The following is an 11,722-nucleotide window of genomic DNA, read 5'->3' on the forward strand; positions in this document are numbered from 1 at the left end:
AGGTCTTTGACTGCACAACTTCAAACAATGAAGCTACGTCTTTAATGGACTTTACTCGTGTTTCGAGTTCAATATTGAATCTGTCAATACATTCTAACATGTCCTTTTGAAGTTCCGCTCTAAGTGTAAGTCCAGTATCGGTGGCTAACTCACCGGGCATGCGTTTCTTGCGACGAATTCGTCGTTCCATCGAAATGTTGTATTCTTCCGATTTTTGTACAGCAAAATCTATTGCCTCTCCTGCTAGATGCAACCGTTTCTCTCCAATGAATAGACGAAGTGCTTCTAGTTTTATGATTATTTCATCAACACATAAACCTTTACTTTGCAATGCAATCTGAGCATAGTTCACTTCCCTTAGCACATCATTCCAAAAGAAAAGAAAACAAAGAAATGAGAAATTGCACACAGCAGAGATAAGATTTTGTGCAGCACCTCTAGTTTCTAAATTTACGTCTTGGTCACATAGTTCCTCAATTGCAGATATTATCCCATCAAAATTTTCAGCCAATACTTTTTCAGCCAATACAATGAGCACTCCAGCGCGTTGTCGAAAGTCTTTTAACAGATGCTTTGCAGTGATTGAGGAGCACTTCCCAGCGGCTTGTGGAAGTTGAAAAAAAGTTAAATATTGTCTCCACTGCTCCGAAAAATGTAACACAATTCACATTTTGTGCAAACGAATGTTGGCCGCATAAATTAATTGAATGATCTATACAACCAATAAAAATTGCTTTATTGTTTTTTTCTTTTATAATAGCTTGCACTCCCCCGTGTACACCACTCATAACTGCAGCATTATCATAGCCTTGAGAACGATACATCATAATATCTAAGCCATCGTTTTCAAGCTTCTTTAGTATTTCAGCGCTTAAATCAGCTGCTTTTTTTCCATGTAAGGGAAAAAATCCTAAGAATACTTCTTTGACTTCTACTTTTCTATTATTAATTTTTACATAACGAATTACTTCGGACATTTGATCGACATGTGAAACGTCAGGTGTGCTATCAAACATGATTCCGAAATATTTGGCCGATTTAATTTCGTTGACAAGCTGACATTTTACGTGATTAGCTAAAACATTTATGAACTCATTTTGTATTTCTGGCGATAAATATGTTACTTTAGGTGATTTTTCCTGCTCCAAATATAATATATGTTCTTTGAGTACAGCATCATACTTTGACAGCAGTTTAACTAGTTCTAAGAAATTACCTTTATTGGTAGACCCTTGGGTTTCATCATGTCCACGAAATGCTAAGTTTTGTTTAGCTAAAAACAAAGTTATATCAAATAATCTAGATAAAAGATTTTTCCACTTCTGTTTTTCCGTATTCATTAATTGCAAGGTTGCGTCATCTATTGTGGTGTGAGTTTTTAATCTCATTTCCAATGTTTTCCACTTTTCGAAATTTTCTAAATGATCACATGAAGTTTCATGGTTCAATACTTTAGGATTTAGTTTCCACCACTTCTGAAATCCAGTTGTAAATGTTCTTTGTATGTTACCGACAGCAAATAAACGACAGCAAAAACAGTACAGGTTATTTGATAAAGGAGAAAATACCATCCATGATCGTAGAATTTTTTCACCACTAGGCATCTCTTTATAAAACCATTCCTGTGAAAGATGACGAGAATCACCTTTAATATTTGAACCATGACGAGATACAGCAGAAAATGGTCCTTCTTTGTTCTGGAAATGTTCACTCCCCTTTTTTACTATGTCAATGCGAACATTATTGGGAACCGGTAAACTCCAATGTGAAACATCTCTCAAGTGTTGCACTTGATCGGTCGTCTTCATTGATTCTGTATTGTCGATGTTGCTATCTGAATGTGATTCTTCAAGATGTGAATCATTACTTTCGTCAGCAGGAGACTCGGGTACTTTACTTGAACTTTGGCCGCTATTTGCTTTTGTAAACATATTTGAGAAGAGATCCAGACATGCTTCTGAATTTCATCCATTTTAGCCTTTTTGGCTTTTCTCTGCTGAAACCCGCTTTGCCTTTTCGAAGTATGAATTCCCTGCGGCATATTTCGTTCTGGATATCCTAAAAATATTTTTATTTGGTAAGTGATACGTTGATTTCATAAAGAAATTGTAGCAGTAAATAAACACGTACACGGAGAAAACAGCGGTGAAAAAATTAATAAATTTTAAAATCTAAATACAAAAAAATAATATCTCTTCTTAAAAATTAAATTTTTTTATCAAAAATTAAAAGCTGATATAATAAATTAATAAATGAGATAGCAACTTTTACAACATATTAAATAATTATATTCATAACATCAAAAAGTACTGACTAGATTTAATTTATTACCATTTGAATGTTGTGTGTGTTCTATGAACTGTAATACAATAAGTGCTATGTCAGCATTGAAATTTTTACTAACCAATATATTAATATTTCTTTTTAATGGATTCTAATAATAACTACACAATTTATAAATAATTGCTATTCTCTTTACAAATATTACAATTACTATCTGTAAGAATACTTCTACTAATTTTTAATATATGTATAGTAAAAAATTCTATTATTATTTAAAATGCAGATAATACAATTTGCTTTACAGTTTTTGATTTTTAATAAACTGGTTAGTAATTTTTCGAAACCTTAGTTATTATAATTTATCTAACCGAGATTTAAATTTTCGTTTAGGCTTAGTAAATATAGTAATTTTTCACGAACATTATAATAAATTTTATTATATTTTTTTCTCCGTGTACACGTTACGTAACTAGCTTTGTGAAATATATTTTTATATAAATTAACAATCCTGCAACTGGGTGTAAATATGTATTTAAGTAGGTATGACTAGAAAATAATAGCAAAAATACTTTACTTACCTTGTTTATTTTCTTCAAGAATCTTAATAGTCGGTTTTATACAAAAATTGTTGTTTTTAATATCTAATAATTAACAAACACTTTTCACTAAACTTTCACACGTTCACGTAAAAGAATATTGAAATAAATGCGGTCGGAAACAAAAGAAATCCAATCCACAACACAAGTGACGAGCTCTATATCAAAGGAATCCCCTGACTAGCGTTGGTTGTGCGAATTCCACCTAATTCTCTTTTGTAACGGCTAATCAATTTGTACAAGTCAAACGAAAGTTTACCGCCCAGGACTGTATCGTTTTGCATGCAAAATTTAAGAAATTCTTGAAGCGTGTTAAAAAAAAAAAGAACTTACATAACAAGTAACATCTTAATAAAATTTAAGAAACATGCAAAGTAATTCAAAATAATCACTTAAATAACTCAATCACTTAAATTACATAATATCTATTAAAGTGCTGCTCATTAAGCTTTAAAATTTATATGTAGCTTAAATGCTAACACAACACCCTAATTACATGAAAGTAACAAAAAAACTGTTATACAACACCCTGTTTTCTAGAGCAGCGTTGTCCACGGCCTATGCGCAGAATAGCGCACGGACAGTGCCAGACACCTCACACCAACATGTCGCCACAAGTGTCTGTGAAACCACGATTGTGCTACTGTATTCAACTTCGTAGGCAAGCAAAGCAGAATTTTGCCATCAGTTGACGCTAGAATAACCAACACAAGCATAACGTGCACACAGTCACGTTGGACAACACTGCTGTATATACTGAGATTGACAGTGTGCACATTGTTTTGTTTTTAAATACTCGTATCAATTTATTATGCTCGTGGTACGATATTATAAAGGGTGATTTTTTAAGAGCTTGATAACTTTTTTAAAAAAAAAAACGCATAAAATTTGCAAAATCTCATCGGTTCTTTATTTGAAACGTTAGATTGGTTCATGACATTTACTTTTTGAAGATAATATCATTTAAATGTTGACCGCGGCTGCGTCTTAGGTGGTCCATTCGGAAAGTCCAATTTTGGGCAACTTTTTCGAGCATTTCGGCCGGAATAGCCCGAATTTCTTCGGAAATGTTGTCTTCCAAAGCTGGAATAGTTGCTGGCTTATTTCTGTAGACTTTAGACTTGACGTAGCCCCACAAAAAATAGTCTAAAGGCGTTAAATCGCATGATCTTGGTGGCCAACTTACGGGTCCATTTCTTGAGATGAATTGTTGTCCGAAGTTTTCCCTCAAAATGGCCATAGAATCGCGAGCTGTGTGGCATGTAGCGCCATCTTGTTGAAACCACATGTCAACCAAGTTCAGTTCTTCCATTTTTGGCAACAAAAAGTTTGTTAGCATCGAACGATAGCGATCGCCATTCACCGTAACGTTGCGTCCAACAGCATCTTTGAAAAAATACGGTCCAATGATTCCACCAGCGTACAAACCACACCAAACAGTGCATTTTTCGGGATGCATGGGCAGTTCTTGAACGGCTTCTGGTTGCTCTTCACCCCAAATGCGGCAATTTTGCTTATTTACGTAGCCATTCAACCAGAAATGAGCCTCATCGCTGAACAAAATTTGTCGATAATAACACATTTCGAACCGAACACTGATTTTGGTAATAAAATTCAATGATTTGCAAGCGTTGCTCGTTAGTAAGTCTATTCATGATGAAATGTCAAAGCATACTGAGCATCTTTCTCTTTGACACCATGTCTGAAATCCCACGTGATCTGTCAAATACTAATGCATGAAAATCCTAACCTCAAAAAAATCACCCGTTAGTTACCTAGATTATTTGATTAGTGGCGGTTATGCTTTCTGCCACAGATTTACGATTTTTTATAGGTAGAACTGATTGTCATAGTCGGGCTCGGGTGTCACCCCTAACCGGGTGACACCCGGGGCGGACCGCCCCTGCCGCCCTCCCCTAGCTACGCCACTGTCTACAGGACTCTCTTCGAAAATATAACTATCTTAGTAATGAAATAGACATTAGTTTCCAAAATCAAGTGAGGCTTATCAAAGATTATTTAAATATGCAATTCAATGGGTAAGGTCAAAAATAAGAAATTTTTTATCAAACAATATGTCACCATGGCCAAAAATTTTTCACATATATCCATTTTCCATATATCTACTTTACACAACACAACGAAACTTCTTTACTTTATTTAATTGATTCAAATTCAAAAATTCAAATTGTCTATCGAAATTAGTTAGGAGAGAACGATCAGTTTTCACTTTTAGCAACGTTGATCATATCTCACAGATTAAAGATATTGGTAACAGCCTCATCTTATCAGTCAAATGGAACAACTTCATCAGTCATGAAGAGGGAAGCCACTCGGTTCATTTTGGAAACGATACCGTGATTATCGAAAGCAAAGAATTTAGCAACTTCGAACCAATAATTATAAAATCCGGGGGTTTAGGGTTTACGTGGGTTTCCTCGATTAAAACACCGCCTGTTATCAACAATTTTTTCTCATATTAAAAATTAAATATTCTATAAGAAATTTTTATGCTTACAAACAAACACTATAAAAGAAGAAATTCTGAATGTTTTGGAAAAATATATTTTAAACTCGGCCATTGTGACGCCATTTCCGGTCACCCTCGGAAAGAAATGTGCCCGCGTTGGCAGAATAACTCCTTACAGGATCATCTAAAGTAAAATAATGTACGTGTTTCAAGTAAAAGCTTAACTTAGAACTTAGACGAAGGAAAATAAAACTAAAAGTTGGATTTTTTGCAGACATTTTTACAAAAACTTAAAATTTCGCTACATATTTTTTCCGAATAGTTGTAATCGAAAATAAAAGCGTTTGCCCAAACCTTTTAGAATTATATCTCAAAGATCTGTGTAAAATTGCATGAAGATCGGTTGAGTAGTTCTCGAGAAATCTTGATAATCGACTTCAAAAAACAGTTTCGAGAAAAACGCGTTTAAAGACGACGCACTTAGCCCAGCTTGCCTCGAGCGCACAAGTTCTCAAGGCTGTATCTCCGAAATTATTACTCGGATCAATTTGAAAATTTGAGATAATATTCTAGAGAGATTTGTAGAACTTAATAAGACAGTAAAAAAAAAGGTGCGTGGAGTCCCTACGCGCGGATGAAGTTATACTTCTTAGTGATATTCAGAAATGCATATCATTTTGTATGAAAGAAAACTAGAAAACTTAAATTCACATTTTATAAATTTATTATGCAAATAAAATGAAGAATAAAGCAAAGTCTAAATGAATGAATTTTGACTCAGAAAGTAGTTCCGTCTCTTCGTTGCGGAAGAGAATATGCAGCGTAATCATCTCTCTTTTGTTCTTCGCCAATTTGGCTGCCGGATTGACTTGTGAAGATCAATTTTTTGTTGGTGACATATTCATATGTGTACGCATATGTATGTTTGTATGCTTGTGATTTATTTGTTCGGCAATGTATGCAAATATATGTACATATAAGTATATATGAATGTATGAACATGCAAGTCAATGCGCGCACATGCGTATACATACACTCACATGAGCATGTGCAGATACACAAGGTAGGATAGAAGATGTATGCCTTTTAACATCGTATACCCTCAAATAAATATTTTTCTTACTAATAGAAATTAAAATAAAGAAAAATATTTGTTTTTATAGTATACGATGTTAAAAGCAAAAAATTAAAAATTTATTCTGTCGGGATTCGAGCCTGGGACCTGTGTTAGCATCTTGACCTTCCAAGCGCTTACCACCGACACCACCATTGATAATTAGGTTGCGCTGACTTAAGTATGATGTGGTTATGAATGCAAGAAACATACGATGGTTCTAATAATTTTGTTTAAGTATAGAATATACATACTTACTTTGTAGAACATTTGCTTTCGCAATAAATTTATCACAGCAATACATATGCATAATATGTATATACATATACATAACATTGCTGTGATGCCCTGAGAAGTATAGTCTTAATAAATTTATTATTAATTTTTTGCTTACTAATAGAAATTAAATTTATCACAGCAATATTATGTATATGTTTATGTATAGAAACATATGTATTTACGGCAGCGTTGTCCACTGCCTATGCGCACAATAGCGCACGGACAGTGCCAGACACCTCACACCAACATGTCGCGACAAGTGTCTGTGAAAGCACGATTGCGCTACTGTATTCAAACTAAAAAAATAAATTTCGTTGAGATTCGATCGTATGTTTCTAGCATGCATAACCAAATCATACTTAAGTCAGCGCAACCTAAGAGTCAATGGTGGTGTTGGTGGTAAGCGCTTGCAAAGTCAAGATGTTAACACAGGTCACAGGTTCGAATCTCAACAGAATTTATTTTTAATTTTTTGCTTTTTAACATCGTATACTATACTAATAAATATTTTTTTCTTACTAATAGAAAATAAATGTATCACAGCAATATACATAAACATATACATAATATTGCTGTGGTAAATTTAATTTCTATTAGTAAGCAAAAAATTTATTTTTTTATTTATTAGTATAGATTTCCAAAAGCACAGAAATGATTCTGTGAATTTATTCATTAAAATCGCCACTCAGAAGTCATTTTATCCCTTGTAAGCGAGCGATTTTCTTAAATCTCACGCTCCCAGATAAAACCATACACCTCGTCCTCGTGGGTCAGTTTCAAAAACCACAGAAATGATTCTGTGTGATTCTGAAAGGCCAACGCAGAGTATTTCAATTAAAACTCACACAAAATAGTTGAGAATTCGCAGAAAGGCAAACGAAAGAAAAAGAACTATAACTTCAATAATGCACAAGCATACAAACATACATATGCGCACACATGTGAATATGTCACCAATTAAAAATTGAAACATTGTTCTACAAAAACAACAACAGCATAAGCATGGAACATTGTGTTGTGTTGTTGTGTCGGCCGAGCTGTGCCGAAAGAAACGAACAAACGATCGCCGATTGTCACCGCTTCGCTTGGATTCATATGGATGGAGCGAGGTTGCGCAACTTTGCGTTACTTTTATATGGAAGGTTGCACAACCAGAATCTATCGCAACCTTTTCCGGCGTCGTATAAGAAGTATAACTTCAAAAACGATTTTTTTGAAATACGTAACTCCTTAACGCCTCTGGAAGACAAGCGAATAAATGTATCGTCAGTAGAAGCGTTGGGAGTTCTCCACATAAACAACACCCAACAGCTTAAACATCTAAGGACAAAATCTGAAATAAATGGGATCATACTGGTTTTCTTATTCCTAGGACCTATTAATTTGCACAGAGCTACTTGAATGGCAATGGGCAGAAGATTGTGACATAAACGTCATCACTACCAACACCGGCTAACTTCAACGCCCATACACTGGACATCAAGTTCACCTCAGTTCAACAACGTCACATACTTTTAACAGACATTTGAAGACACAAGTAAACTAAAGGAGGAGGATTTAGCTCCGCCTTTATCAGTTTGCAGCAATATTTTCGTCTTTAAACGGAAAATTCTAATCTATTATCTATTTTAAGACGTTGAAGTCGCTGCACAAGAAGTTCTCGAAAGTTTCTTAAAACTTGGTTCACATCGTTTTGTTTTGTGAAATTTTACTATTCAATCTCCCGTTTGGCAAAAATATGGACGAATGCAGTGACGGTGACTTTGTCCATAAGAAATGTAGTACATACAAGCAACCGTTAGGTGCACAAAACTATTATACTCTGTAGCAACATGTCATGGGAGTATAAATATAAAGACGTATGAACGAGTAGCACTGCCGCTCCCTCTCAACTGATAAACAGTTCCGTATCACAGAATTTGAAATTCACTTTAAAAACTGTTTGCTTAAGGGCTCGAGATTACGCAACAATTCCAAGAAATTTATTAACTACATATAAAACTATCCTATATAATATTTGCATTTATATAGCATATAATATGAAATTAAATAATATGCAAATTTAATTTTAAACAAGTCAATCTCTGGAATTGCTCTTTTCATATAAAACACTATATTATATAATAAATTGGTGATAACGCGAGCTCATATATACAACATGCATAGATTTCACTTATACATATGTATTATATTAGTTACTTGGTTTTAGAGAGCAAACCGAAAACAGTGGCGCTTATTTTAATAAAGTCGTTTTATTTCAGTTATTGCTATTTTTGTGTTAAAAAGCAATGTTCACCGGCACATATACATACATATATGTACATACATATTTTTTCGTTTTATTCTTAACTCAACGATTTTAGTTTCATTAAAATCTGTAAAGTTTAATGTCGCTTGTTACCGCCAAGGTCGGAGCATTTCCCTTCAAATTGGATATGCTAATGTATTAAGAGTTGTTATAATTACATTTTGACAAACATGACAACTTTAAAGACCCGCCCTTTTGATGACGACCATGGCAAACGAATTACGGACTGCGATTTAAGGGCATGCACCTGGAATGTCCAGTCCTTTAATAGGGAAGGTGCCGCTACACAGCTGGTTGATGACCTCGTTAGAGTGAAGGCTGACATCACCGCCGTCCAAAAAATGGATGGGTCAAGAACTGAGGCGAGTAGGTCCTTGTAGGTCCCAGTGGCCATATCAAGGAGCGCAAATTTGGTGTAGGATTCGTGGTGGGAGAGAGACTCCGTCGCCGAGTACTGCCATTCACCCCGGTGGATGAACGTCTAACTTGAAATAAAAATTTCCAAACTTCCGGCAGACTTTATACCCCATATATCGATCAATATCAGAATTATCTTAATTAAATTTAGTGGGCGTATTTCCTGCAAACGAAGCTTATCCAGCCTCAATCTTTTCATAGGCGGTGAAATTTTGTTCTAACCCCCAAATAACTAATATTAGGAATTTCAAATATCCGGTTGGAACACTAGGAACACTATTTGAGTGTTATACGTAATTTGCGCGAAGCAACTCCTAAAGGAAACGACAACTTTTGGTTTTTGCACCGTCGCATACTACATTGACATTTCGTGAGTTTTTCGCCCATTTTCAACTAATATCCGCCTGATTTGGCTTCGTGTGACTTTTAGCTATTCAGCAAACTCAAACGACTGCTCCGGAGAAATCGTTTTGAGTCAATTGAAGACATTAATCGTGAATCGCTACGCTCATTGAGGGCTATTCCGGAAATTTACTTGAACAACTGTTTCGATGATTGGAAAAAACGTTGGCACATGTAAGGAAACATTTTTGACTAAAGCATGAAGAAAAGTAATTTATACGTATACTCGTATACTCATATTTGCCAACAATTACAAAATATTTAATTTTATTTTGAAAATAATTGTTCTTAGTCGTTTTTCAAATGCAACTTTTCATTCGCTTTGATTTTGAAAATATCTGGTACAAACAACGTATGTCTTTTTCTTCTTCGTCTTCTTTACTGGCGTACGCGCCGCTTTCGCTATTTAGCGCCAATTCGATATACCAAGTGCAACCAGGTCTTTCCCCACCTGATCTCTCCGACGGATTGGATATCTTCCTTTTTCTTTGCTTCCCCCGGCGAGTACTGCTTCGAATACTTTCAGGGCTGGAGTGTTTTCGTTCATCCGCGCAAAATAACCTTGCCAGCGCAGCCGCTGTCCCTTGATTCGTTGAACTATGTCAATGTCGTCGTATATCTAGTGCAGGTCATCGTTCCATACACTGCAGTATTCGCCGTTACCAGTGCGCAAAAGAAACGAAAACTCGTAACGTCGACTCATCAGATGTTGTCCTCGTACATGCCTCTACGCCTTGAAGCGGGACAGGAATGATGAGTCACATGTAGTGTTTGGTATTTGTCCGTCGAGAGAGGACTTTACTTCTCAAATGCCTACTCAGACCGAAATATCACCTGTTAGCAAGAGTTATAGCAGAACTAACCGCGCGGGTGTTGAGGCCAATGATATCAATATTTTCAGCGTAACCCAGCAGCTGTACACTCTTATAGAAGATGGTACCTTCTCTATTTAGTTGTGCAGCTCGAATTATTTTCTCCAAGAGTAGATTGAAGAAGTTTTACGAAAATGATTCGCTTTGCCTGAAACCTCGTTTGATATCGAACGGCTCGGAGAGGTCCTTCCCGATACTGACGGAGCTTTTGGTGTTGCTCAACGTCAGTTTACATTTATTAGTTTTGCGGGGATACCAAACTCAGACATCGCGGCATAGAAGCAGCTCCTTTTCGTGCTGTCGAACGCAGCTTTGAAATCGATGAAGAGGTGGAGGTGATAGAACCTTATACGCGATGTTGAGGAGGCTTATCACACGGTATATGGCGCAGATTGTGGGGTCTCCGCTCTTGTGGATTGGGCAGAGCACACTTAAATTCCAATCGTCGTGCATGATTTCGTTCGACCATATTTTATAAAGAAGCCGATGCATGCTCCATATCAGTTCTTCGCCGCCGTGTTTGAATAGCTCGGCCGGTAATCCATCGGCTCCCGCTGCTTTATTGTTCTTCAGGCGGGTAATTGCTATTCGAACTTCTTCATGGTCGGGCAATGGAACGTCTGCTCCATCGTCATCCTCATTCAGCAGGCTGGAAAAATGTTGCCTGCATAATTCTAGTATGATCTGGACATCCGTCACAGAATTACCTCTGGAGCCGGTCTTGAAACCTACTGTTAGTTGCCGTATTTTTTCGTAGAATTTTCGAGCATTACCCCTGTCGGCCAGCTTATTAAGCTCTTCGTGCTCATGCATTTCGGCCTCTTTCCTTTTCTGTCTGCAAATGCGTCTCGCTTCCCTCGTCAACTCTCGGTATCTATCCCATCCCGCACGTGTTATCGATCGTAACGTTGAGAGGTGGGCAGCCTGTTTTCTCTCCGCTGCGACACGGCACTCCTCGTCGTACCAGCTGTTCTTTTGCAC

The 11,722-nt window shown here is 36.3% G+C and overlaps 2 pseudogenes; both read right to left on the reverse strand.

The window, feature by feature from the left end:
* Nucleotides 1-712: 712 nt before the first annotated feature.
* On the reverse strand, nt 713-2,463 carry LOC125780215 (zinc finger MYM-type protein 1-like; annotated as a pseudogene).
* A 4,959-nt stretch (nt 2,464-7,422) lies between these two features.
* LOC125780216 (small nucleolar RNA U3) lies at nt 7,423-7,552 on the reverse strand (annotated as a pseudogene).
* Between the last annotated feature and the right edge of the window lie 4,170 nt (nt 7,553-11,722).

The sequence above is a fragment of the Bactrocera dorsalis genome, unplaced genomic scaffold, assembly GCF_023373825.1.
Source record: "Bactrocera dorsalis isolate Fly_Bdor unplaced genomic scaffold, ASM2337382v1 BdCtg224, whole genome shotgun sequence".
NCBI lineage: Eukaryota > Metazoa > Arthropoda > Insecta > Diptera > Tephritidae > Bactrocera > Bactrocera dorsalis.